We start from the raw sequence: 15,241 nt of genomic DNA on the forward strand, positions 1-15,241 counted from the left end.
ATGAGTGTTATAACATTTTAAAGAATCCTATGATGCATACTAAGACAAAATATATTGAGATCAAGTATCATTACTTGAGAGAATTACTACAAGACAAAGATGTAAAGCTTGAATATGTGAATGTTATGGAACATATAGTTGAGGAAGCACATGAGTACTTGAGAGACAATTTAGGGGTAATTCCACTAAGGTGAGATGTGGTTGTTGGAAACTTACAATTGGAACAATTTTTTTTTTCATTGATGTCAAATCTATTGATAAGATAGATTGCTACCTAATCTAAATGTCATATCTATTTGATTGATGGAGAGGATTTGAGAAGTTTCTCATAATAAAAGAACCTAGAGGAAAGGTTGAATTATGAAATGGGAGTTGCAATGGACATTTGATTAGATAGACTTTGATTAATAAAAGTGATTGTTTATGTCAAGAAAGCCAAGCCAAGTCGAGCAATAGAGTAAAATGCTAGTGTCAACCGAGCCACAGTTAGTGCCAAGCAAATCTAGTGTTGACCGAGCATTAGAATTGATCAAGTGAGATAGTTGATGCTGATCCAAGAATATTTACAATGACCGAGTAATTCAATGATGAACGAGTGTCAAAATTTATAGATTGTCGAGTAACCGTATGAGAATGAATTCAAGGAAATTGTGAAATCAAGCTGACATAGTTGATTTCTTAGGAGATGTAAACTACATTGAAGATAAGATTGATGAGTTGGATCATTAAATTCAAGGAGAGGGTTAGGTAAAGACCTAACAGGAGAATTCTAGAGAAGTTTCTAGATGATGAAGAAGAAGATGGATAGATACAATGATTTGAGTTGAACCTGATCATAAACTCTAAGATCTATGGTGGATGTAGAAAATGACAAAGCATGAATTAGCTATTTAAAGAGATACAGAGCTGAACAATCGGTGATGTGTGTGTGTGTGTGAGAAGTGCAAGTGAATATGTAGAGAAGCATATAGAGCAAGGTTGATCACAAGTGTGAGTGATTGTGAAGCTAAGAGAGAAATCTTGCAGAAATGATGTTGATATTGATAAGTGAATCTGAATAGAAGGGTTGAGTGTTGCTGAGAAGAGTGGATTGATTGTTTGAAGGGTTGTCGAGTGAATCAAGATCAGAGATGACAGTGGAATGCTTATCAACATTTCAACACAAGGACCAAACAAATATTTGAACCTACAAAAGTGAGTTGTAATCACATAGATCAAACCTATTGTTTTCTTTCTAATCATTGTAAATAGTTTGTATTGAAATCCTTTTAATAGAGGTTGACCTAACATTCATTTGGAAGACTTAACAGTCTGGATAAATCATTTAACTAGGTGACATTCTAAATGGAATGATCAAAGTCCTCTAACAAAGCCACTCTTAACAGGGTGATTAAATCCTTTAACAAGGTCACATTTAACAGTGTGTTTTGTAACCTTTAACAGGGTTGGCTTCTAACAGATCTCACTTTGAAAGAGTGAAAATGAGTGACATGTTGCTAGTGGTTTTTCCTAAATTGGGTTTCCACATAAAAATACTAGAGTCAAATATGTGATGAATGCTTTATATGTTTTACATTTGATAATTTTTTCATTATGCAAAGCAAGTTATATTTAAGATAGTTTTACAATAGAGATCGAGCAACATCAAGATTAGCTTAACAATGAATGTCTATTTTATTGTTCAAGTGGTACATAAAGACCTTGAGTAGCTAATTCACCCACCCCCCCACCCCCAATTATTCTAAACATTCCTAATAGTGGCATTGTATCAAAATATCATACACATTGATGTAGAAGATCACATTTTAGGATGTACATAAAGGTGTGAAATAATGTAAAGAGATAATTATGAAGATGAACCTAATGATAGAGGGAGAAAATCTACATGTGAGACTAATGATATCGACACAAAGAAGATGTATGATAGTGCATCTAATGTTTTTATGGTGACCAAGATGTCTTTGGCATTGTTGTCAAAAAGGGAGATGAAGATTGTTGTTAATGAAAACATAAAGAAAGAGGATGATTAAGATTATCACAAGACATAAAAGGAGATGAGGATCATAAGACAAGATAGTTGAAGACTATTATTATTACTAAAGTTGACTAGATGAGAATCACAATGAAACTAAGAAGATCTACCTATTCAAGGTGTTGTTTACTTTTTGGATTACATGGTAACTTAAAGATATTGTATATCTTGTAAAAGATGAAAAGGTGTTCCCGTTAGAAAGATGTTTCCATCAATGACAAAGAGGGAGATAATTGGAGCTACAATTGTTGAAAGCTAAAATTATTCTACTTAAGGGAAATTCTAGTGAGTTGATCAACTTTGTCTTCAAATTTCTAATGATTTGTAAGAGGGTACATATTACATTATATTATTGCAACAATCATCAAATCATTATATGATGTAGGAGCATCTTGGGTGTAAGAGCAATCTTGCATCACCCAAAAATATTTTCATTTCAGTCTTTTCTATTTTAATAAGGACTAGTAGATAGGGTGGTTACTATTTATGGAAACTTGCTTTTTTTAGTAAGTTTGTCATATGAGCTTAGAATTTTCTCATTTTCTATTGGAAGGTTCATTTTAGAGTTATAAGCCTACCATAAAAATTTCATTGCTCTAGCTTAAGTATCAGAGAAGTTATTGTGAATTTTTGATGGAAAATTTTGTAGAAAAATCTTCAGGCTCATTTATAGAGGCCTTAGAGTGCTCGGATGAGGTCTGAAAACTCGATAGAATGACACTTGCGCAGTTTTGAGCTTGTATATCAAGAGCTATTGTTTCTAAAAAGTGGTTATAATAGCCAATCGGAGCAATGGTTCAAGAGTTATGGCCTTCCGAAGTTGGGCTACCTGAAATATCTAAAATAATTATCAAATATGTATTTGGCCAACTCTATATGTATTGTTAGGGTTTGTCGACCCTAGGTATTGAGTTTCATTGTCTAGAACCTTCTCAAGTGACATAAAATTGTCTATTTAAGAAAGGCTTGAATATTGTCTAGGACAACTTTGGGTGATAGTTTGTAACTTGTCTTGCAGATTATTGTAATGAAGGCACCCATGTGGGTTAGCATATTATAATTGTGAATTCTATAATACCACATTTGCAGCGCAAATAAGAAGTCCATATTCTGTTCTCACATTTGTTGTTGTTTCTTTGTTTTTGTTACAAGTTTATGGTATTAAGGGAAGCACTTTGTTTCTGTTATGAGTTTATGGTATTAAGGGGAGCACCCTTCATCATTATATGTAAGATAGCCATAATTATCATAATATCCTCTACATGGTTTCCACTGAGGACGTCAATATTCTCCCATACCATTGCCTTGTCATGCTCATATATCCATTCAAATATCATACGAGGGATTTAATAGAGAAATTAACATTTAAATAAGTACATATGGGGAGGGATCTTACATCCTCCCCCACTAGCCTTTGGCTTCATCTTGGAAGTCACACAACTAAGACGTTCATCCCAGACAGACCTTGTCTGAACTTATTCACAAAATTTACTTCTATACAAAAAGAATAACTTATAATTCACATATACACTCAAAGATGATATCATATTTACCTAATTACCCTTACTAAAAGAGAAGTCCAACCCATAACTCTGACATGGGTATGCTTCCCAGGGTCAAACACTTCTTAAAACATACAGGTCACATATATAAAACATTCTAGACTGGTATGACTATACTTATAGAGTCCCTCATAATAATAATAATATAAGGTGTTATGAATTTCTAAATACTCACTCATCGAGGTAGCAGTTGTGCGAGACTCCCTCAAATAAGGTTTCCTTATAATGTGACTTGGATCTTTATTAGAAGTTAGACACTTTTACTTTAGAGTTTCTGCTATGTATTGATTCCTTGATAGGACACTAAACAAATTCATTTATGCACATGCACATTTTGCATATAAAAGTCCTTTAGGTTAACTTGTAACCTTAACTAGTTTATATTGGGGTGCAACCCATTAATCATAATAGTCAATAGATATTCACTAGTCTTGTTATAGTAGTTCTAAGAGAGGGTGGGGCATAAATACCTTCACTAAGAACCCCATACCCTAATGTTATACCTCCACTTGATTTTTAGGAATCCCTTTGGTAGGCCTATCATATGTCACTTTGCCAACAAAATTCACAAGAAGGTACCTCAAAATTTTAATTCAAAATAAAAGATGAAATATTCAACGCAAAAGTATGAAACATAAGAAATCAAGAGTGGCCACAATAGTAAACTTTTAATCAATAAATTAAGCATGTCTTAGAGGTAAAGTAGAACCATCAATAATACATTTGGCTAAGTAGCCCCACATCACATTGTTGGCAAGAAGAAAATAATATACAAAAAAAATTGAAATCAAACAAATAAGGAAATAAATCTAATTTCTTACAAAATTTACATTATTGACATACTGTGGTCGTACCAAGATCACCAAGGAAAAGGAGGAATCTTAGGTCTTCCAAATACATTTCATAGAACTTGCATTGAAATAAGATGGTTGTCTAAAGACCATATTGCTCAAATTATGATTGATCCCACATACTAACTACATAGCTATCTTTATTGACATCGCCTTATGGTTAGGTTTTATTGTACCAAGGGATGTGTCTAGATTAGGACCCACCCGATAATGTGAATGCAAGGATAACCAAAATGAGTTTCCTTCCATGCTCTTGTTATTACATGGGTCTCCTTTTGAAGAACCTAAACATGTGGGGACATTATTAACAAGTAGAGTTACACTCTAAGTTGTAGTTATAATACCAATCCCTTATCCTTAATTCACTATAATTAAATACTGGAGCATCTACTGACAATCTTTCTTAGGTCAAATTCACCACAACATACAAGTTGAAGTTGTGGTATCAAATTCACCAAATTTGGTATTATCTTATATACATATAGATCCCCATCCTATATTACTTCACTGGTAACACAAATTTTAATTATCATTAGAGAATGCACTGAATGCTATTGTTGTTATCAATAATCCATATTTCATGTCTCCTAGTCATAAATGACTTATGAATTCATCCTTAGGTTGTAGGTTTTCCACTAGGTAGGTATAAAATCATGAGAAAGATGTTGTCAAAGACTACTTATCTATTCTTACAACTATCTCCTCACCAAGGTATAGGTCATCATCACTTTTCCTATCATTCCTCATAGCTTGAAATCCTCCTATCACTTAACTCCAAAACTTGAGCCTTTATTTCATATTAGGTTGATAATCTCATCATGACCTTACTTTCTCTAAACTATAGGGTTATAATCAATACAAGAATTCCAATACTAAGTTCTAAGAGTATACACTTGATAGTTATAGTTTAGTATCACTCATGCTTATACATTAAGCCTGCTAACCTAAACAGATGCATATAGCCCTATATTAGAAGTTGAGTTTTCTATCTTATTGGTTCAATGCTATATGTTATATACTTCTCACCATTTAGTTACTTTCTTACCATCATATTCAGATAAATTTATTGGTTGATTAGGGTTCTATTCCTCACAATAGATTGAGATACTCTTTTTTCTTGTGTGTCCCTAACTAACTTAATTATTGAATTAGCTTCTTGGATTATTATCATATAGTTTGAGATTCCTAAAGGTTACTCGTAGATTTCAATTGAGCTCTCATTCTCTTTCCAAAGATTACCAAAATAACACATTTTAACCTATAACAGGTCATAGGTATCTCAGTACCTTCATAACATTATATACTTTCAAAGTGTTACACTCCTATTCACTCACCATTTAATTTTATCTATACAATATTTAATCCTAAGGAACAAAATTAAATTACAAAGATAATAAGTTTCATATACTTACGTTCTAATGTCTAAATCAATACTCCTCTACTTGATCACTTACATACTTGATAAAAACTACAATACTTTCGTGTGTGACATGGTCATGCATAATCCAATTTCTACTAAAGGTGATGTTAAACACTTTCTCTATGCTTACTAGGTTATTTACTCGTTTCCAATCACATGATTGAAAAAAAAAATTTAGGGTTCTTAACTTAGTTTTCCCCAAGGTGATAATGTTCAATATTATTTTTGAATACTCTATGAGATCATAATCTACCTTAATACAAATACACTATTCTTGCATTTAATCATTTGTTTCAAGTCATTAAGACCAGCTTATCTAATATGGTTGATCATTTACATTCATTAATACCAATTCTAAGGTTTATTTATGTTTACTCATCGGTGTCATAGTTTAGAAAGAATACCTTATCTTTTTAAAATTCTACAATGAGAAATCCCTACTTCATATAGTAACATTTAAATTTACACACTTAATATGGACCCATTGTTTACCCAAGTGTTATGAACCCAAACTTTGATACCAAAATGTCATGCCCAAAAATCCGGACTAAAGCACAACAAGAATTTTTAAAAAAAGTTAATAACCACTATGTTTAGCACACACTACATTGAATACGTTACGAGAAGTTTAAAAAAAAAAGATTAAAGTGAGTTTCAATTGCATTGCATTTGGATGCAAAGTTGGTATTCAAATATACTGCACATGTGGTGAACCCTAAGTTTGATTGTTCTAGGAACACTTAGTTTGGGTCGATTTAGTTGGTTGTTTAAACCTTAGTTTCATGTTTGATAAGGTGTAACATCATATTCGAGGAACTTTTTTTTGGAAATATAAGTTACATTAGGTTGGTTTGATACCTTTTACACTTATTTATTATATTGATACTTGATTCTGGTTATTATCATAACTAATTTAGGAATAATTAAATCATTACATAATTACTAGTAAACTATTTACGACCTCCATCGTATCTTCTAATCATAACCTGACTTATCCTATTATGTTATCTAGTTAACTTGACTTATAACACTTTCAAACATTACATGAACACTTATTGTCCTGATGACACGTTCGAACCAAAATATTATTAAATATTAAAATTATAATTTATTAAATCTTTAATTTGAATATTATAAAGTTTAAAATAATCCCCTAATGTGTGTGTGTAGGAAACATAAGTTACTTCACTTTTCTTTAACACTATTTAACTCTATTATTTCACCTTAGACACTATTGTCTAAAACCCTTTATTAAACTTATTTAATTCAAAATTCTAATAGCGTCCTAAAATTGAATTCCTACATATTACCATCTATCACATATATTAATAAACTAAACACTAAATATTAAATCCCTAACTATTTCCTAACTCTACTTTCATCCTAACCCTTCAATTTTAAAATGCAATAACACAACTCTCCTTTATTACACCTAAACTAATCCTAGTTAATAAAACACTTAAACATAATTTTCTAAGTCATAATCTATATTTAGCATTTACTACTTTATTATCTATTAACTAATTCTACTTACCCCCTAATCATCTCCTAATCCTACTTACCCACAATCCCATCAATCAAATTATTCATTAGTCAATTTACATTTCCAACACATGAATAAATCAATATTTAAATAATATTCACTAATTTTTAAACCACGTTAATATTTATTAATACTAACTTTAACACTCCTAAATCCTAACTTATCCTAAACACCCCCATAACTCCACGTAATCCCTCAACCACTTGTCCACTTGCTCAAAACCCCAATCCCCGTACTTGGTGTGTTTTCCCTACTCAAATGGGAGCTTTCCAAAGTCTTCGTGTGTTGCCCAAGTCTACCATGACTTGCAGCGTACTATTCCTTTCTTGGGAAAAATTTTGATGTGAATGGATAGTGGGAAAAAAGGTGGGGAAAAAAAGTAAAGGATGGGTAGTTTAGTTATTATTGTTTTTAGTCCAATGTGGGTTGTCATGGAGTGTTGAGGGTGATGTGTGGTGTGTCCCCTCTAAATTTTTTCTTTTTATAAATATTTTTGCTTTGGGCTGCCTTAAAGGTTTTTATTAGGATTTTTGACTTTACAAGGGTTTACACCTAAATGGTTATTATATAAATATATTATAATGGTTGTTGGAAAGTGGAATATCGTATGGGGGGAATTTAATTTCCCCTCATACAATTTCTAGCAGCATCCTCTAGATGCTCTTTTTTTTTCAATACATTTTGTTTTGAGAACTTTAGAAAAGTGTTTAATGTGTATTTGTCCCAACTTCTAATAGTGATATTAGAGGTAATTTTAATGTGTTTAGGATTATATTTGTGGGGTGATAATCATGTGTCTATTTAAATTTGAATATATATTGATTATTCCATTTTGTCTATTTATCAAATTTGAGATGCAACTATATAACTATATCAATTGAACATCAAATTTGATTTTTAATAACATAGGTAAATCTAACCACAATATAATTTGAATTCTTCATGAAATAACTTATCTATAATATAATCAATCAGCTTGTATTCAAAATTTAAATCCAGGGTGACAAGAGGTTGAATTGTGAAACAACTTGATTCTCCATTTAAGCTATTCCAAGCAATTACAAGTGATTTGCATTGAAATCCATTTTACAGATTCTCATTCTACCATCAAATTTATACATAAGGATCATAATTATTCTTATTAAAACATCTACATTATGAAATACAATCTAGAAGGACTTAATAGAGATACAAGTTCCCTTTTATAACAAGGTTGCAAGATACAATAAAAGATCACCACAAGGAGAAGTCTCCAACAATTGACTCAAGGAACACTACCAAGGCTCCAAAATCCAGATTGGTCCATCATGAGAACCTATCCAAGAAATCTTTTAAAAACACTTAGAACAACCATGGAGATCTCACCTCCCATCATAGGCCTCGAAAGCCCACCCACCGAGCTAGGAGAAAACTATAACTAACTAGATGACATTCATAATCCAACACAAGGACATAATTCAACATAGAATTCCCATCCAAGGTATGCACAACAGGTTTCATCTTGAACCTATGACAAGGGTGAAGGTGGATCTTTCATGCAGGAGAAGCCAATGCCAAAAACATATAGAAAACATGCATCTTCCAAGGCTAAGATTTCACATAGATTCTCATCTTTCATACTCTTTTTCTCTTCAAACAAAATCAATAGGTAGTGGCATGCAAGGGCCCATACACCTTGCATTTCATTCCCCTTCTCATCATGAGAAGGGACTCTACACTAACCTAAAATCCAACTAATCCCTTCCCCTTACATGGCCACTTGTGCCCTGTCCAAGGGTGAGTAATGCCAACACTCCCTTCATAGTTTTTCCAAGAAATCAAGGAAAGATCATGAAAAGAAAAGCAAGTAAATACCCACAATACCCATCCCTCACATGATAAAAAAACAAAACACAACTCCAAACATGCAAGAGATTTACACACACACTTAAACAATGAACAAAATAAACATATCCATGGCAATGGAGAAACCTACTTTCACAAAGGTTATGCCAAGAATGAATTTTGAGATTAGCTTAATCCTTTCCTCCTTCCAATTCCAATGATTGACTTCTCTAAAAATAGACCCTCCAACTCTTCAAAGGGACTCTAAATAGTCACTAAACTCACCCACCCAAAATAGCAATAACTCTAATCTTGACTCTAAGCCTCCTTTGGTCTCCCCACTTGCCTCTATCATAAAGGAAACCTCTTAGCAAGAGCGTAAACTTGGGTAACCTCATGGAGATGATCCATTTTTGCAAAAAACAAAAAATGAGATATTTTAGGGGTCATAAATTTTGCTAGGAAGTTCTAGAAGGGTGGAAAAGATTCCTAATGCATACTCCTACCACTTGGGCACTTGAATTACATTAAATTTGGCTTCTAGGATCAATTTATGACCTATACAATTGGCATTAAATTATTTGATCTCCAAAATCCTAAGTGTGTAACCTTTCAACTAAACCCTAATCAAGGGAGATTAATTTAGGTTACTAACTAAATCAGTCTTTGGTTAATAGTTTATATTGACAACCCTAATTGACATGTTAGTACACATATGCATATAACAAGTTTCAAGTGACACCATGAGATTTACTTTTACATAACATTCAACATGTCACAAAATAAAAAATGATACACATACATTCAAATTACGATACAAATTAAATACTTGACAATGAGGTTTGAATCACTTTATTGGATTCAACCTTGGTCTTATAGTTTGCACATAGGTTCAGTTATTGTTTCTCTAATTAATTCCATGGTTAAATTTCCTGCACACTCAATGTGAATATCAGTAGTTTGATAAAATCAAATTCATATATATATATAATCAAATTGATCAAAACATTATAACTTTCATTTAAATATTTTTTTCTCATTTATGCACATAGATTAACATCACTAATCTCATAATTGAATCATCATAACATATTCATCAGCTCGAATTAAAATATTGAAATAATCATCATAATGCATTCATATACCTAAACATCATAAACATCATCAAAAGAGCATGCTAAACTATCTAAATGCATATAGCCTAATCACCAAGGTACCATAAATAACATCATTATCATAAGGTGAAACACCTCATAGCATTGTTAAATCGATGTTTAAATAGTCAAACAATGTAGTAAGTCTTGAATCATAGGGTATCAAAACATGAACGTATCAATTGATCTCAATTTCCATTAGGAAACCTAAACTATAAAACCTTAATTCATATCCATCATCATAACATCTAAGTCCATAACTTTCTATCACCTAGTTACATATATGTATTCTTAGAAAACATGTGCAATGTTTATGATTTAAACCATAATTTTGAGCAACAAAATAACTCGTCATAATACAAAAGTACAACTTCTTGTACATGATACCTTTACAACCTTAACACATCGCAATGTACTTATAATATTTAAAATTAAACTACTTAAGGGAAATTCTAGTGAGTTGATCAACTTTGTCTTCGAATTTCCAATGATTCGTAAGATGGTACATATTACATTATATTATTGTAACAATCATCAAATCATTATAAATAAGATAGCCATAATTATCGTAATATCCTCTACATGGTTTCCACGAAGAACATCAATATTCTCCCATACCATTGCCTTGTCGTGCTCATATATCCATTCAAATATCATATAAGGGATTTAATAGAGAAATTCATGTTTAAATAATTACATGCAAGGAGGGGTCTTACATCCACCTCATTAGCCTCCATTTGCAATCCTGATCTATCACGGACACTCTTCATTCTCTTCCCTTTCTCTCTCTTGCTCCTATTACCCTTCTTTGTGTTATTTAAAAGTCCTTCGAGTGTACTTAATATACCACTACACTAACTCTAACACTCTCATCACAATTTGGAATTAACGACACCTACACAGACAAGAATGCATGGATATAATTCATATGGAAATCTTAACCATGCATACCCAAACATTCATGTATTGGACATGCCCATCGCATGCAAACCCTAACACTAGTTACATTAAACCCCTTTCAAATTGTGATTTGGTCCTCTAAGTTCTTTCTTACCTCCATTAGGTGACTTTTTTTGCCTATGTGTAAAAAAAACTATATCATTATTACCAAGACCCCCCAAAAAAGTGGTGTACCTACATGTTGACAAGTTTTTTAAAGCTTGTTAGTGATTTATTAGAATTTGATAGTGGGTCCCAACATATGATCCTCAAGAAATACATGAACTACACACACACACACATATATATACATATACATACATATACATATGTGTGTGTGTGTGTGTGTGTGTATATAGATGTGTATATATATATATATATATATACATATATACATATACATATATATGTATATGTATATATGTATATATATATATATACATATGTAGATGTATATGTATATACATATACATCTACATATGTATATATATATATATACATATATATATACATATACATATATACATATACATATATATGTATATACATATATATATATATATACATATACATATATATATATATACATATATACATATACATATATATGTATATGTATATATATATATACATCTACATATATATATATATATATATATATACATATATATATATATATATATATATATATATATATATATATATATATATATATATATGTATAGACATACATATATGTACACACACACACGCACATATGTGTGTGTGTGTGTGTTGGGACCCATTCTCTCTCTCTCTCTCTCTCTCTATATATATATATATATATATATATATATATATATATGTATGTATGTATGTATGTATGTATGTATGTATGTATGTATGTATGTATGTATGTATAATATTAATTTAAACATGTGAATATAAAGTATATATATCTATATTTCAATATGTTTTTATCCGACTTGACATAAAACTTTAACATGTACATTAATGCCCTCAATTCAATTGTGCCTATGATTTCAAATTTTGTTTTCCCCTTATTTACGTAGCTACTACTTATGATTAATCTTTTTGATGATTTATGCTTTTGGATTTCCCTTGTGTATTTTTTGCCTTAAAATCCTAGGCTCTATATAAATTGTCTATCTAGAAAAAGTATTAAGTAAGAATAAGTGAGGATACAAAATGTCATTAAAATATTTACTTTTATTATGCCAAAATTTAATCTAGGTTCTTCATTTAAGAATAAATTTGATTTGTTTAGAAAGTTAAAAAAAATTATTGAATTTTCAGTTATAGTATTTCCATTGTCTTTTTTTAGATTTAATATAAGGCCACTCACCACCCTTACAAGATTCTTTGTCATGGTAGCCAAGAAAGGATAGTTAACAAAAAAATGTAAGCATGATAACGCTCTGTGTCATTGGTTCAATTGGTGGTTGGTAGTTGAATAAGACTTTATAGTAGTGCAAGAGTATTCCAAAATATCTTGATGGTTGTTAGATAAGGGGATGTCATTTGCTACTAGTTGCCCCTCACAAATAAGAAATTGGATCAGTTGTGGCCATGAGGGGCACAATTGGTTCTTAATAACTGATAATAATAGATCACCCAACTTGTGACACCTTAAATTATAAAACATAGTGTAACATGGCCCATATTTTTGTAATACAAATTCAACTACAACCTTGTGTCATTTCAATTATTAGCACATTGATGACAACATTATTAGTGTTGATACTTCTAATTTTTAGAAATTTAAATTTGTTGCAATTTGAATTGTGAAATAATATATTTTCACTTATTGGCTTCTCATAAGATATCAGTTACTTGTAATATGTTATAAAATACTGTATAAAAGTTGGCCTTAATATGTTTGAGATAGTTCCAAATTATTGTTTGTGTCTATGTGGAACATTAGCCAACTCATTTTCATCTATAATGGGACTTCTTGAGAAGTGATAAGGTTTGGTTGGTCATTTTGCTAGTTGGTGTGCATTACCTTGGGGTTCTGATGATTTTATATAACGTTCATAAATTGTATAATTGGGCTTCTCACTTATAGTGTGTTATAGAATATTGTATAAAAGTTGGCCTTAATATGTTTGAGATAGTTCCACAGTGTTGTCGATGTGTCTATGTGGAATACTAGCCAATTCATTTTCATCTCTTCTAGGACTTCTTGAGAAGTGAGCAGATCTAGTTGGTCCTTTTTCTACTTGGTGTGCATTACCTTGGGGGTCTAATGGTTTGATACAAGTTTGAAAAATTCTATATTTGGGCTTCAACTTCTACAATGCTTGGGTTGAGAAATAATTCTTGATGGGAAAGTGTTGAGCTTGTGATTATTCTCAAACCTTTTTCTTATATTATCACTATCATGGAAACCATGTTTCCCTTGTTGAATGAGTTTTATTTGGCACCGCATATCTTTGACTCTTTTTATCTCATCTTTTAACTTTTCTCTTTTGTAATTGACACTGAATAGTTGGTATAGTGATTTGATATGTATTTTATGTCTCAAAGGAGTTAATGAAGACTTCCTAGTTTGTTTTTATTAAATCATTATTTTAGTTAGTGTGTTCTAGTTACTTTTTACCTCTCTTGCTCTATGTCATTTGATTTTTACTTTTTGCAGGGTCCATTACTTCTCACAAAATGTTAACTCAAAGGATCACCTTAAGGTAAGACAATCATTATTCTTGATTAAAGGCATTGATCTCAAATTACTTGTGGTATTCATAGGACAATTGATTGACATAAATATCACATAATCTAAAATGTATTAGGGCTCCCCTTATTTCATGGCAATAAATATGCTTAGAATGAAGGAGAACCAATTTAAATAATATTTTATCATAAAGCATTATTATCAGATCCAACTAGATCTCATTGAAATCTAGTCTAGTCTAGATTATTCAAACGAATTGGATTTGTCAAACTCGATCTAGATTTTATCAAATTCTATGAAATATTTTTCTGAACTTATGGATTTTTTATTCCCTTCAGTATACTGAATAAATTGATTTTTTTTCAACATGTTAGGTAGGTATATGAGGTAATGAAAGCAACTTTAACATCTTATTGGATAGGAATAAGAAGGGGGGACATGGTTATGTATTGTCTTAAAAGTGTCTTAACCTTAAAGATCACTAATCTTCAGCATAGTTGTAGAAATGGAAAAGTTAATTTATTCAAATGATGTCTATACTATGGGTTAATTTGCTTCATAGTTGCAAGCATTAGCATTAGCTTTAAAATTTAGAGTTATTTAACTCCTTGTTCAACTAACTTGTTAATAGTCTACAGAGAACATAAAACTTTGAAGAGTGGCCTAATTCAATAGTCTATGGAAAGAACTTAAATTGTTAAAGAGTAGCTTAATTCAATAGTCTACATAGAGAACTTCAAACTTTGAAGAGTAACCCAATTCAATAGTCTATAGAGAGAACCTAAAACTTTGAAGAGCATCCTAATTCAATAGTCTACAAAGAGATCTTCAAACTCTAAAGAGTAGCCTAATTCATAAAGGAAAACCATGTAGTTTTCATATGAAAACCTACCCTTTTGTCATGTAGATGTTTACTTACAAAGTATTATTTTACTTCACAATTTGTGACTTTTATCCTATAAGGTAATGAAATGAGTTATGAAATTACGTAATGGAGTGAGTTGTTTCCATTAACATGAATCATGATGCATTATGTTTCATTAAATTGTTTGGATAAAAAATATTAACTTGTTTTAAAATGAGATATATCCCTTTCTTATGAATTGTTATTGAGACCTGTGTATACACATGTATCATCTAGAGAAATACCATCCTACTAGCAAGCATGTATGCTTTTTTCTAATGGTTACAACAACTTGACATGTTTCATCTCTTTTTGCCACATTAGGTTCAATGTTACTC

Source organism: Cupressus sempervirens, chromosome 4, assembly GCF_028749045.1.
Source record: "Cupressus sempervirens isolate cs-2001-9-10 chromosome 4, ASM2874904v1, whole genome shotgun sequence".
NCBI lineage: Eukaryota > Viridiplantae > Streptophyta > Pinopsida > Cupressales > Cupressaceae > Cupressus > Cupressus sempervirens.